This window comes from Euphorbia lathyris, chromosome 4, assembly GCF_963576675.1.
Source record: "Euphorbia lathyris chromosome 4, ddEupLath1.1, whole genome shotgun sequence".
In the NCBI taxonomy this organism is placed as follows: domain Eukaryota; kingdom Viridiplantae; phylum Streptophyta; class Magnoliopsida; order Malpighiales; family Euphorbiaceae; genus Euphorbia; species Euphorbia lathyris.
In genome coordinates, this window is record NC_088913.1 from 92,836,913 (window position 1) to 92,852,798 (window position 15,886).

Consider the following 15,886-nt stretch of genomic DNA (forward strand, 5'->3'; position numbering starts at 1 on the left):
AATTATCTTCTTCATCATCATCTTGTGCACCTAAGCCTTGAGAACTTGAAGCTTCACCACTCAAAGTAGCAAAAACACGTCTTGTACGATCTTCATACGAGATAAAAGCGGGTGGTCCCAATTTCTTCAATAAATTGGCTCTTTGAAGGTTCGTGATATCCAAGGAAGGTAAACCAATGTGAGGCATATTTTGATAATCTGCTAATTCACCCCGAGCATCCAAAACAATGCCGATAATTAATTTACCCATTGGCACTTGCTTATTACGTGAAGCGGAAGCTCAAACTAAATTAGTAAATATTATCTCAATACTATCAACTGTCAAGTTCTTAAAAATACTATCCAACACAAACAAATCACGGATTTGCACCTTTGAACTTTCAACCCGACCAAATAAAGAAAAGGATAAAAATTTGTGAAAGAAAAAGATACAAATATCCTTAATTAATTTGCTAGATGTGTTCTTCGGACGAAAAACATCTAGGTTGGTCAAAGATTGCCAAACCGTGTGTGCATTAAAAGTCTTTGGTTTTGAATAAAAATTTTGAGTAGAAAAACCAAACCAACAGCCCATTGCCGCATACCCGACTTCAAAACGAACTCCATCATTTCGAAAAGAGATAATGTCTTTCTTCTTACCATAAGTTAGAGTTACCAAAAATTCCAAAATATGCGATTTATTACTAGGAAAACGCATACTAGCAAATCTTGTCCAACCAAGAACGGATAAATATTCATCAATACGTTCGGTAAAAGAAAATATGTTTACCGTTTCATTATCGAGAAAAGGCATGATGACGAACTCAACTTGGCTATTAGAAAAACGGCGAAATTTTCATCCTTCGGCCTCCGTCGCAATATCGAACAGTGCTCCGTATTGAATGCGTAATCTAGTGACTTTAGTGGCTTTGGTTTTGTTAGCAACAATTTTTTTTTTTTGTTTAGCCTTTTTTTTTGTGAAATTTGGTGAAAGATATGAAGAAAGTTGAAAGAGATTAATGTAGAGTAAAGATAATGGTGGTGATTTAGGGAAGAAGAAGATGAATAGGGTAAAGATATATTGGGAATGTGAGTGAATCGTGGTATTGGGAAGACTAAAAGATGAGTGATTGGTGAAAATATAGGTGATATAAATAGGTGTAAGTAGTAGTTATTGATTAGGATAGAGTAATAGGTATGTAATTAGAGTAGGAATAGGATTAAATGTAAAAAAAATCATCCAAATCCCGTCATACCAGTCGCTTGTCGTGACTGAGATTTTTAAAATCTCAATCGCGACAACAAGCTTGTCAGGGGGGCAAATTTTTTCTGAAAATTCCTCTTTTACTGTCTCAACTGAGATTTCAGAATCTCAACTGAGATTCTGGAATTTATGGGTAAAAATTGAACTGTTTTTGACAATTTTAACATGACTAATTCAATTCCTCATGTAATTAAGTGACATCAATGCAAATTTTAATTCCTGAAACTGAGATAAACAAAACTGAAACATTAAATTAAAGGAAAACCAAAGGTTGTTCCTTAAATAAAATAAATGAAGTAAAGAATTAATGCACTTTATTAATCATAATCAAAGGAAATACAATAAAATACCTTATTACATATATACATAAAAACATCTATGCATAAAACAACAAACATATATACACTTATTTACAAACAAACTACATAAACTCAAATAGTATCCCTATGAATTGTAATACGGCGAACAGTGGCCCGGTCAATCTTCGCTTGAATGAAGATTTGTCTTTCTTCAGGAGAAAGAAATTTTGGACCAGAAACTGATCCCTTGGAACCTAGAATGATTCCACATATAATATTCCCAAACCATATTGTTCGATTCTTCGAACGGGAAGCGGCAACTAATCCCTCCATCAAAATCTTTGAGGAATTAACTGTGTTACCTTGGAAAATATCACCTAGCACATACAAATCGGTATCCTAGACGACCCTGCTTCTGACTCGACCAAATAGACTATGACAGAGAAACTTATGAAGAAACAGCATGGAGTTAGAATTTATGATTTGTTGTAGGCAAGACTTGGATTGAATCTCCAAAATCCCGTCAACATTCTCCATATATATGTAGAAGTGATATCTCTGTCAGGATGGTGCGAAGTGGTGTCCCGTGGTGGAAAACCAAACCAATTATGAAGTTCAGGATATCCAAAAGTGAATATCTTCCCTTCACAACGAAAACTGAGACGAACACGCCTCTTATTGATGAACCGAATGGTAGATAGAAACTCTAATACCAAGTTCCCAATTATAGGAAACTTCATGGAAGCAAACTTGGTCCATCCCAAATTTGACAGATAGCGATTCATGTCATCGCTTATCCCGAGTTCTTCGTTCAGGAACTCGTCTAGATACAGCATGCCACAAAATTGTGCATATCTAAACTGCAAATAACGTTTCCCCTCATCATGATTGTAGATTGGAAACCATGCTCCATAGCGAGAAGAGATATCAACTCTCTTGCTTCGAGCTGAAGTGTTCTTCCTAGCATTTTTCAGAGAAGTAGTCATGTTTGTGAATAAAATTGTGTTTGTAACCTTTAGAATTGAAGAAAGAAATTCAGAATTCTAAAAGATGAAATGAAATGGAATAATTCTGAACCTACAGGAATATATAAGATACATAAGTGAAAGGTTGTGTCTGTTAAAAATAAAAGATGTCGAACAGATACCTTTTGGATTTAACTGACAGAATTTTTGAAATGAGATGTCTGTAATCTCTTACAGTTATATCAAAATGTTTAAAATACTGAAAACCTGATTTCCGGAATCTCAACTGAGAATTTCCAAATCCTGAAACATGGAAAATCTCAACTGAGATTTCTGGATATATTTTCTCAAAAACACTTTAACACTTTATGAAAATTTTCAAAACATGACTAGATCAGAATTGTAAAAACTTATTTGTAGACAAAAACTAGAAATAAAAATTAAAAAAATAAAAATAAAAATTATGAACAAAAGATAATAAAAACTAAAAATTAAAAATATGAAAACGAAATAAATTAATCTTCGTAGAATTCGTCCATGAATTCAATTGCTTGAATTGGAGCTCATTCGTAATAAATTTTGCATCGATTACCGTTAACCTTAAATCGATCGCCTTTGGAATTTTCTAGCTCTAAAGCTCCATAATCAAGCGTTTTATTAACCACAAACGGTCCATTCCATCTAGACCTGAGCTTACCTGGGAATAATTTCAAGCAGGAATAAAAGAAAGTAGAAATGTATCCCAAACTCTGAAATTATTATTATATTTTTTTTTTCTTTTTTTTTTCTTTTTTTAAGCGTTTTCTTTTTTTAGCGTTTTCTCAATTTAAGAATCTAATGATTTCGGTTCAATGTCCGAACTTTTGGTTCTGGCCTCGAACAAAAACTACGCACATTAACTGAAACTTGCAAAACAATATTAAAAGTATACAATTCCTTCCTGACGGATAAGGTAATTTCATCCTACTTCTGATATATCTTTCTTTGATTAGCTATTTCTTAGAAAGATAAATGTAAGTGTTTGTAAGGAAATGATAAAAAGGGAAATTATTTGAGTTTAGTGTAGGAATTGAATAAATTTCTTAACAAAGAGATATGATGTTTTGGTGAAGGACTAAGTGTATAGAAAAGAGGTAAAGGTTTCTGGGAAGATTTTTTTGTGGGAAAAATTATCTGTCTTGCTCCTGATACTGCAGTTACGGAACCCAGGGGCGGATCTAGGGGGGTAGGGGAGGGTCTCCCGACCCTCTGACCCTCCGGAACACCCTTGACGAATAGTGGTTCAGTCCCAAGAAGCCCCTCCAAAATAGTTAAAATTAGTACTTATAATGTGGAATGTGATTATATAACATAAAACTAAGTTTGCATAGTTGGTTGTGGTGATAATTAAGGGTATTTCTACATCCAAGTGATCCTATGTTTGAATCTCTCTCTCTTCACTTTTTATCTCATTATTAACCTCATTCTCCTTTATTATTTTTAATTAAATTTTTTTAGTTACAAAAATCATGACCGAGAAGACAATTTGATGAATAATTTCTCCAATTGATCAAACTTATCAACGTTAGGGATAAAATTGCTCTTGACTGCCAACATTAAGGATAAAATTGCACCATTTTATACGTTAGAGGTAAAATTATTCTTAGGTGTAAACATTAGAGTATTTTTGCACCTTATCCTTACTTTATATTGAATCTCAGTTGTTTTGTACCTTAATGTTTCCAATTATGATCAAATTTACCCTTATATTATCAAAAATTTGAAAATTTCAATTTGACTACTACGAATCAAAACCCCTAAGTCGTTATTAAGAAAAAAATATCTTCATGCAATGGAGCCCCTCCGGACCTTGACCTCTGGCTCCGCCACCGCCGAAACCCGATATGCAATTTGAAAAATTTCTGTTCCCTTCTGATGTATTTGCTAGCCGAATTTCTTTTCTGTAGACTCCTTCTGTGAATTTCATTGATAATCAAATCTCCAGTCTATCTTTGAAAAAACTTGAATTTTTTTTATCTGCAAACATCTAATTGCAAACGTTAAATAACAACGAGGATTTAGTCCTAGCGACCATCCTCAAAAATAAAAAACTATAAAATAAATAAATACATATATTATAAACCAAGGTTCGGAATAAAACACGAAAAATATAAATTTTTGTTAAAAATTTGGCGTTTCCCGGCAACGGCGCCAAAAACTTGTTGAGCGATTTCCGCAAATGCACGATATACGCTTGTAGTAATAAAAGATATCTTGCATAAACATTACATGTGTCTTTCATGTGTGTAAATACATTTTGTCCCGCATAGCCACCGAGTTATTTTGCAGGAAAGCAATAAAGGCTAGGGAAGCGATCACCAATGTCGTCCCAACAAAATTTGAAAAAAAATCAATAGCAAATGCAAAAAGTGGATAAGGAATGTCCGTTTGGAGAATCACCTATTCACATCATGTTAACATCAATGGTAAAAGAGTCTGCAAATCCATTTAAAACAAACGGAGGATGACCGTAAACGTCATTCAAAACAGCGGAGGATGACCCTAAACGTCATTCAAAACAGCGGAGGATGACTATAAACCTCATTCAAAACAAACGGAGGATGACCGTAAACGTCATTCAAAACAACGGAGGATGACCGTAAACGTCATTCAAAACAAACGGAGGATGACCATAAACGTCATTCAAAACAGCGGAGGATGACCGTATGACCGTATGACCGTAAACGTCATTCAAAACAAACGGAGGATGACCGTAAACGTCATTCAAAACAGCGGAGGATGACCGTAAACGTCATTCAAAACAAACGGAGGATGACCGTAAACGTCATTCAAAACAGCGGAGGATGATCGTAAACGTCATTCAAAACAAACGGAGGATGACCGTAAACGTCATTCAAAACAGCGGAGGATGGCCGTAAACGTCATTCAAAACAAACGGATGATGACCGTAAACGTCATTCAAAACAAATGGAGGATGACCGTAAACGTCATTCAAAACAGCGGAGGATGACCGTAAACGTCATTCAAAACAAACGGATGATGCCCGTTAAAGGTCATTCAAACTAGAGAATGCCCAGTCTCAAAGCCATTCAAAACTGTAGGATGAACAGCCTCAAGCATTCAAACTGTAGAATGAACAGTCTCAAATCATTCAAAATTGGAGGATGATAAAAGCTCACACAAGTCGCAGAGAGCCGCTATAAAAGCTCACATATCAAAATCAAATCAGCACGAATCAAGTCAGATCAACACAGATTGATCCAAACATCCAGAGAGTTTTACTAAACTTTTCTTTGTTACTTTTTCGCACAATAAAATGCAAAAATGGATATCTATATGTACTTTGTATACTCCATTTCTAATGGAGATATACAAAGGGGGACAGCTGTAGATACTCATTTTTGTGCGGGACATTTTTACAATTTAACAGACAATATTTGAAATTTTGACAAGTTTATAAATTATATCAGTAATAAAACATTTTATTTTCATGTGTGATTTACGGAGAAATGAGACTTTTATATACCAATTTATTATAATATAATTATCAAATCAAACCACATTCAAGATATAATTTATTGGAACAAAAGTATCTTCCATCTTGATGTAAATTTATACTTGAGGTATAATATATGGTTTTCTAAATTTAATTTTAAAATTGTTATATTTGAAATTTGTTAGTTAAACTCAATTTTTGTTTGATAGTTAAGTTAACTCATTCATTTTGTAATTATGTACCAGAAATGAATATAGCTTTAGGTATGATTTATTATTAAGAGATTAGCTATTGAAGATTCTTTTTACATAATATTTAGAACATAATTTATTCTTAGAACTAATTAATCATGAATGGAAAATAAATTCTAATTAATAAGACATAAATAAAATAGAGTGCATTATGAAAAAAAATAAGATTGTATTAATAAGTCTAATCCAATTACATATTTTATTTGGCAGATAAATAAAGAATCAGCCTATCTCTAATCAAAAGCGAACTTTAAGCATCATTCACTCTTCTTGACACTAATGGGACAAATCCACTCTTCTCAAGGCTGCAAGAAAAAACCACAAATGCATTTGAGTCCAAAAGCAGAAAAAACAAATGCTGAAAACAACCTTGAAAAAAATAACCATTATAAAAGTGGACACATGCAGCACAAGAGACAAAATGCAGCACAAGGATCAACAATGCAGAAAAACTCATCACACAAAAGACCATGACTTGTACATCTATAAATAGAGAGGATTGAATCTGTAAAAAAGGCCCCCAATTTTAGGTAGACATATTTAAGCTTTAGAGGGGGCCAAAAATCTGTCAATGGAAAATCCTTTGTTCTTCGATTTTTGATTCATTTGCTTCTCTTTTTTTTCCTCATTTTTAGTTTACAAATAAAGGTTAAAGCATGAATGAAGATCACTGAGTTCTAAACCAAAGAGTTAAAATAAAGACAGTTTTTGTTTAATAAGCAAATAATTTTTATTCGGAGTTGATAAAAATGATTTGTTCAAAGAACTAAAAAAAACGAATTATCTGAACCTTTGCAAAGCTTGGCCTCCCAATTTTTAGACAGATGAAAAGCTTTAGAGTCTCTGTAGAGAAATTCCATTCTTCAATTTGGGTTACATCCGCATCACTGAGTTTAAGATCAAAGAGTTGAAAACAATTTTCATTTCATCAGTTTTTATTCAGAGTTAAAAAACTTGATTTGTTCAAACCTGAGTTAGAACACCCAAAATATAGAAATGACAAAAATCAACTAATAAGAACTAACCAAAAATAAACTCTAAAATAAGTACATAGCCATTTTTATTTCTTGCTTTGCCTTCCAGGAACTCAACTTCGTCAGGATCGGTAGAGACAACACCAGCCACCGCCGTCTCCGCAATCCGGTCACCCGGAATCCCAGGGATCTAAAAAGAAAATAAAAAGCTAATGTTAGATCTGGACCGTAAATGAGCGGATCTAAGCAATCGGAGAGAAGATATGTTGAAGGAGAAGAGAAACGGGATTCTTACCTTGTAAATGGCGCTGACGAAGAGCAGACCGGCGGACGGACAGATCAGAGCAGAACGCTAACCACGGAAGCAGGGCGAAGCTTCATTTTAATGAAATGAGAACGGAAAGAAGGAAGATGCCTCCGTCAAGAACCCTTTGATGCCTCTGTTACGATATCATCGTTGCCATGGAGGAAGAAACGGCCGTCGGAGTAGACCACAGTCGAGAATGGGAGGTGGTCGGCCATGGGTTACAGTTCAGGACCTTTATTCTTTGCAAGAGGAAGAAGAAGATTGCGGTAAGAGGAAGGTATAAAACCCTAAATAGCCAAATATATACTCCACCATTTTACATTCCAAAATTACCCCTGCGAATCCCGCATTACTCCTTCCTCATTTTATTAATTTGTGAATTTGGCCCCCATTATTCTAATTGTTTAGATCAGATCCCTGTATATTTAATTAAGCCCTCCTCTATGCTTCAATTAGGCCCATTTCGGTTCATTTTCTTGTTGATAATATATTAATTTTTTGAGTAATTAATTTATTAGTCCCTATATTTTGACTAAACACTGTTTAGTTCCTGTATTTTCAAAAACATACGATAAAGTCCCTAACCTTTTTCACGATGAACTATTTAGTCCCTAACGTTTTTCTTGGTGAACTGTTTAGTCCCTGTCGTTAGACTCTCATGAAGATTTTGTTAGTCAATTTGGATTTGCGTTCTTTTTTTCCTTTCCTTTAAACTCTAATGCATCTGAAATCAACTTTCAGTGTTCTTCTTTTTTATTTTCTTCTTAATCGTTCAAATTCGTAAGCATTGGGTCTTTTCTTTTTCTTGTTCTCCATACAAATAGCTTCTTCTTTTAAATTGGATTTCCTCTTCTAAAGTTTGAAGGTAAATAGTAAAATGTAATTTAGTCATTTCCGAAGTCATAAACGGTAAAAAAAATCTAACAAACAGAATGAATGACTAAACAGTTCATTGAGAAAAAGGTTAGGGACCTTACCATGTGTTTATGAAAATACAGGGACTAAACAGTATGTTTTGTCAAAATATAGGGACTAATAAATTAATTACCCTAATTTTTTTGTATGGTAAGTTTAGATAGCTAATTATGGTTCTTAAATTAGCTAGCCGTTAATTTAATTTTGACAATAATAATATTTATTCAAATAATTTAATAATTTATGATTTAGTCTCATTTATCGGATTTAAATTGTTGAATAACGATTATAATACAACAAGTTTATCTCGATTATGGATAGTAATCTTGATGAACCAACGATAAATAGTCGCTAAAGTGTACGTTGCTACATTCGTTTAATGTTTTCCCTCACTTCATCAAAATTATATAAAGATGATAACATGTGACGTTCTTTTATTTATCGTGTTTTAACCGTTGAATAATGGTTGTAAAAGGACCGGATTATCTCGACAACTGAATAGTGATACGTATAAATAAACGACAAATAATGGAGAGTGATTATTATGTTTTAATACATTATTACGTTTTAATATTCAATCGTTGTATAGCGATTATATAACTACCATATCATGTTGATCACTGGATAGTGATCCTAATAAACATACGACAAAAACCTTGCGAGCGTCGTCAATGGCTTGAATATATACAATTAATGACCCTTCAAAGCAATCCTAAACACAAGCACATAGAAATATAACAGTACCGATTTATCGGGCGGGATAGGGTGAGATTTCGTCTCTTCTCTATACGTAACCGAAACCGAACTTGGAATCATCGCAGACCAATACCTTATCTGAACTTTACCTGAATGGGTCAATTTGGAATCAAATCGGTGTCCAATCAGACCGTCAAACTGATTGGTGGCGACTCGAAAACCCATTGGACCAGTCTCCTTGGAAGGACTATCCAGCATCGTTGAAAACCAGTAGAGCGGGAGCCCTATCGAAGATATAAACAGTTCGCGATCCGCGGGCACGGATACGACACCATGCATGATAGCAATTTACTAACCAGAATTACTTAGGATCCCTTAGCATGATTCAGAAAATACCTTACTAACTCATACATAACATCAATTTAGAGAAAAGTACAAAAATAAACCTTGTGGTTAGACCTGTTTTCGAGCAACACCCATGTGGTTTAAAAGTTTGCAAAATGGTATATTGAGGTTCATTCCGTTAGCAAACACATACCAAATAGACTAACGGTGTTAAAAGTCAAAGGAAAAAAAGTTAATTTGATCCTTATATTTATTTATTTTTATAAATTAACCCTCTAATTATCTAATTATCACAAACAAATTTCAAAGAAAAATTAAAATCAATTATACCATCTTTTTCATTTCCTTAATTTTTTTTCTTTCTCTCTCTTCTCTCTTAATTTTTCTCTCTCCAAAATTAATTCAACCACCAAACAAACATCCCATGACCCTCCAACCAAGCACGAGCTCCAACCAAGACCGTCTTCGCTTCCCATACAACATCGCCCTTACAATCGTATTAACAGTTTCCGCACACGAATTCTCTTCTTCCCCAGTCTCCACCTCACCTCCCTCCAGTTCCTCAATAATCATAGTATCCCAAATACTCAAACCGCGATAAATTAATAAGAAACCCTGAATTTAAAATTTAACACTTTATACAGATTATGTACGCATGGCACTTACACAAATTGTGGATCACAGATGAAATGAAATCTCCCACAACTAAAAACAGAAACCCTAATATCTAAAGGGACATGATGCATGAAGTCTGGGTTTATTTACAGAGAAGACAAACACCAAGAATTGGGTCAAAACGTGAGATCAAATTAGAAAAGATTGAATCGTGGTTTCGAGAAGACACCACCATGGTATGATGGTGAACAGAGGATCAATCAAAAGGCGGAAAAATTCAGGCAGCAATGCGATCGGAATCAAAAGGAAAGGATGATCGGGTAGTAATTGTAGAAATTCCAAAATGAAAATTGAAGAAAAGCTAAATCTTGAGTGGTAAGGACTGTGGGAAATGAGAGATTGCCTTGATTATACTCTTAGAACTTTGTCGAAACAAACTTTGAAACAGAAAGGGGAGAGAGAAATGGTTAGGGAGTAGGAAGGAAATTTGAAAAAGTGGGGAGTGGGAGAGAAAGATCAAATGACTGGAGGGGTTGAAAGGGAGGCGTGAAATTGAATGAAATCTCTCTTAATTTTTTATTTTTTTAATTTTGGGGTTTGATTATGATAATTAGATAATAAGACAGTTAATTTATAAAAATAAATAAATATAAGGATCAAATTAACTCTTTTTCCTTTAACTTTTAACACCGTTAGTCAATTTGGTATGTGTTTGCTAACGGAATGAACCTCAATATACCATTTTGCAAACTTTTAAACCACATGGGTGTTGTTCGAAAACAGGTCTAACCACAAGGCTTATTTTTGTACTTTTCCCTCAATTTATCGGTCCGATTTGCAATCCCACACTTCATTTATGGTCCCTTAATTAGCAAAATTGTCAATACATCATAGTTGTTGTGCCTCCGATGAATTCATCACGTAGAACGAAGTAAATACTTTTTCTCATTATGTTTGTTTATACAAACAATTTACTCAACTATTTCATAGTTTCTTTCAACTTATCAAATTTTTTTTTTTTTGAATGGAAGAATTAAAAAACATGATAACATAGATTTAAAGCACAAAACTCATGTCTAGTTAATAAAATTCACCAGTAAGTATCAGTGGCGAATTCAGGATTTGAGGGATGGGGGCAAAACTCTAGGTAAAAAAATTTAGACAAAAATGCAAAATTGTTCAATTTTTTATGACAAAAAATGCAAAATTGTTCAATTTTTGGTGACGAAAAATGCAAAATCGTTCAATTATCATGCGTTATTTTCATGATTTTTTTGATAAAAAAACATGAATTTTAATGTTTCCGACTCGTAATCATCCATTTCCAGGATTCTCGGGTTGTTACGCATCAAATATCCCTAACGTTTTGGGTCAGGAGCAATTTTACTCCTAACATCTAAAATGGTGCAATTTTACCCATAATGTTTGTAGCCAAGAGCAATTCTAAAAAAGATATAATGTTTTTTTGTAATTTAATAATAAAATTAGAGATTAATATTTATAAATTCGGTGAATTTTTTAAATTTTTTTTGTCTAATTCATACAAAAGACATTATATTTTTTTATTTTTTTCATATCCCAACATATATTTGTGATTTGTTACTGATAAAATAACGCATGGTGTGTAGTGTAGATAACAAGATTCATGACTGAGAAGACAATTTGATGAATTATTTCTCAAATTGGCTCAATTTATCAACGTTAGGGGTAAAACTGCTCTTGGCTTCCAACAATAGGGATACAACTCTACCATTTAGACGTTAGGGGTAAAATTGCTCCTGATCCAAAATATTATGGTTATTTTTGTAACTTAACTCTTCATTTTGGACTTGAATGTTTTTTTTTTTTTAGGGGGTGTGGGGGGGGGATGCCCCTTTGAGCCCTCTACATCCGCCACTGGTAAGTATGAAGATATTCCCAATTCCATTGCCATGTTATTACTCCAAAACAAATTTTGTTTCAGTTTGCTATTATACTGTAGAAATTTAGTAAAATACCCAAAAGTTAAAGCTAATAGTTAATGCATAATAATAGTTTAAATTATAATCCCTCATATACTTTCGCCCACAAATGCCCCTTCGGTTTAATATTATATGCGGAAATTTCACCAATTAATATTATATCAAAATAGGCTAAAGGTGAAAAAAGAAATATGAATCTCTCATTGTATGATTTTATTAGTGTGTTTTCATTGGCAATTTTAGTGATTTGCCCTTGTTTAGCAGAATATGAGCTTAAGGATGTGGATGTTACCGGAGAGGAAACGAAATAAATTTGTTCTGACATCAAGGATTCTACATTTGTTTCGAATATCTGAATTCGAATCCAAGACTTCCAGAGGACAGGGATCGCAATCTTTTGAAAATGTTCTTGAATAAAACTCAAAATACATGTTTAGAGAATTATGGCGTGTTTCGATCATTGGTTAATCAAACTACAGACAATGTGTTGAAAGAAAGATATTCCAAGTGTTTAGCTTCTTTTGATAAGAACAACATTAATCTCAAGGATACTGTACCTAGACAATTAGAAGCAAGTAATTATCTACTAGTAGAAGGTGCAGCATACGATACAGCAATTGATGCTAATAGATGTTTGAAACAATTTAGTTCACCACCCACCATCTCATCTTCAAACGAGCAAAAAATTCAATGATTCATAAAAGTATGTATTCTTTTTACTCTGATATCTTGGGATTTGAGAATGGCACAGGATGAGCCATAAAGTTTAGAAAGATGAAGCAAGGTAAATTTTGCCAAGTTTTAAAGTGTTGTACTTTTGTGTTTTTAAACCTTATTCCGATTGTAAAGATGAATCAAAAGATTTATAGAACCCCAGCTTTCTATCATTCAACCGAATTAACAGACTGCTAGCAAGATCGATCAATTATGATGCATCAATTTGTTTGTAATTTTCAATTATTTTTTTCCTTTAAATTATTGTAATCAAACCATTTATAATCAATAAAATAAAACAAGTTCAATATGTATGAGCTGATTAATCTTAACCACACACACATTTACACAAGATTATTAGAGAATTGTGAATTTTAACCCGATGTACAAAATAACACCATTTTAATTTTAATGTTTATCAATTTAGTCTCAAATTTTATTTCTCAGAGATCAATGGTAGCATTTCTAAAAGGGTGATGCTAAAATGATGTTATTCTATATGTTGGGGATAACATGACACTTCTCCAAAAACATTGAGCTTATTTTCATATATTATTTCTTTATGTACTTATTTTTAATTTACCTTGAAATTATTAAATGAATTCAGATAAAGACAATTTGAATCTTCTAATAAAAATTACTTTTCATTTCGTGTTTCAGTTTCACATTATTCACATATGAAATATGGTTAACTTGATCCTAAGGTAATCATTTAACTTGCTTTTAAATTAACTATACAGTAATTTATTGAAATAAATAAATAAATAATAAATATTTTTCGTGAATGGAATTAGGTAGCCGATGCTTTGGCAAGCTTCGGTCGTTCTAGCTCCGTTGCAACTTGGTGGGATACACCGCCGCATTTTTGCGCTAGCTTCATTCAAGATAACTTTATTTGTAGAACTTTATATCGGTTTTGCTAAGCCTTTGAACTTATTGTATCTACTTTATCTTGGTTTCTTCTTTTAATAATATCTGGGGGGAGGGTGGGCGGCCAGGGGGTGCCAACCTCGTTGGGATGTCCTCTGTCATCTTCCCCCCTTCCTCGCTTTCAATAAAAAAATACAATAATTTATGTTCTTTTAATTGTGTTAACCCATATAGGAATTCGGCCAATTAAATGTACTTTATTTTCTTGGATTAATATAAAAGCTATTACTGTGAGCTTAATTTTTTTTACTGCTCTCGAAATTCTGACAACCTTATTACTTTGTGAATTTTCACCACGTGATAGTCCATTATAATTAAGTTTTAAAACTGCAATCTACTTTTTCGGCCTGCCAAAAGTATTGTAAATTATAGAAAAAGATAGACCAATGATTGATTAGTTGAATTAATAAAAAAAATGCAGTTTTATTAAATAGCGGAGTCCAAGCATAGAGCTCAACTCAAAAAATCAGGCACAGTAAAAGAAATAAAAGGATTAGCAAGTGAACAAGAGTGACGAGCCAAAATATGGACCACCTTATTCGCTAATCTCGAAACAAAAATCAAAGTGAAACCATGATTATTCTTGAGTAGTTGTCGAATGTCCTATATAACACATCCGAATTCTGATAAATCCCGTTTGTTTGACTGAACTGCATCCACCACACCTTTGGTGTCTACCTCGAAGCTGACCTCAGTAAAACTACATACGTTTACCCATTCCATGCTCTTCTTCAATGCTAGAGATTCTGCTAATTTAGCAGGTATTGCTCCCTCTGACGTCCCGATCCTGCATCCTCGGAAGAGTCCGGTAGAATCGCGTATCACAGCTCCTGCACCGATCAGGCATTCGTCTACAGCGTCGATGTTACATTTGAGATGTCATATCGGAGGCAACAACCATCTATTACTCTCGCTTGGGCCGACCCTGCTCTTTTCTCCTCTCGAGCCCCTACTTCTGCGCCCCTCTAGCCACTCAGCCATGAATTTAAATGTGTAATGTTTGCCACATGTTTGATAATACTACAATATTGGCCAATAGTTACGGTAATCAAAACATTATTACATATCTATATTCATCAAATTCCCACACTTGGAGAATGTTTTGCGCTCTTAACAATTTTTTTCATTAACTAAAATATTTTAAAGGGAAAATTACAAAATTGGGTAAAATGAGAGATCCATTTACATATTTAACCCATTTACTCAACCTACTATATATCTAGACTGTTTTTGTGTGACTTTCCCATAATACCCTCAATATTTATGCGCGATTGTATCCCTCCCGTCTGATTTCGTAGATTCTAGCATATGTGAAGCATGCGAAGCTAATGTTTGGTTTAGTTGATGATTTTAATTAGCATATGTGAGGTCTGGTTGTGTTTTTAACAAAATTCGCTAAGTGGTATATAACAAAAATGTCAAACAACAACGAATTCTAACATTAAAATCATAACATTATCAAAATTTACAACAAGATTGTCACAATAAACTCCTAACAAATCACTTCATAATACATAGGCTTCTATTCACCACTGATGAATGTATGTGTCTCACGGTACAAGCTCTTATTCACCAACATTAAAATCATAACATTATCAAAATTTACAACAAGATTGCCACAAATAAACTCCTAACTAACCACTTTAAAATGGATGTAACAAATCTGGATGGGAATTTTTCTTGTATTGAAAGTCCATATCTTTTGGGATGAGAAATGGAAGTCCAGACTTTTTGGGATGGATGTGTCACATGGTACAGAAGGGAAGTCATCCCATCTGCATCCAAGGACATCGCCTTCTTGCGGGATGTTATGTATTCAACCACCTTTAGAAAATTTAATCGTGTTAGTCAAGAAAAAAATGAAGATTTGGCTTCACGAAACGTGGATTCGCTGAGTATGTGAAAAAAAATATGCAAGAAAGAGGGGGATTTTACTTAGCGAAACAATGATTTCCCGACTTCTGTGAAGAGAAATGTGACGCTCTGGCTTCGCGAAACGATGATTACGCGAAGTTTGTGAGTTAATTCGATACATTTCTCCCTGCAAACTTCGCGAAAACGGCATATCCTAAGTGAATTTATAGGGAAAACGCAGTGGAAACAGTATATACTTACATTTTTTTATGAAAATAATGTAGAATCACAATTTCTTCGATGATGATAATGTAGAATCGT

At 33.7% G+C, this 15,886-nt stretch overlaps 1 long non-coding RNA gene across 1 annotated transcript; it reads right to left on the reverse strand.

The window, feature by feature from the left end:
• Window positions 1-6,378: 6,378 nt before the first annotated feature.
• Window positions 6,379-7,829, reverse strand: LOC136227849 (uncharacterized). Its single transcript, XR_010688292.1, has 2 exons — window positions 7,524-7,829; window positions 6,379-7,418 (listed from the first exon to the last, which is right to left on the reverse strand). It is a non-coding gene; the product is annotated as an uncharacterized lncRNA (long non-coding RNA).
• Window positions 7,830-15,886: the final 8,057 nt, after the last annotated feature.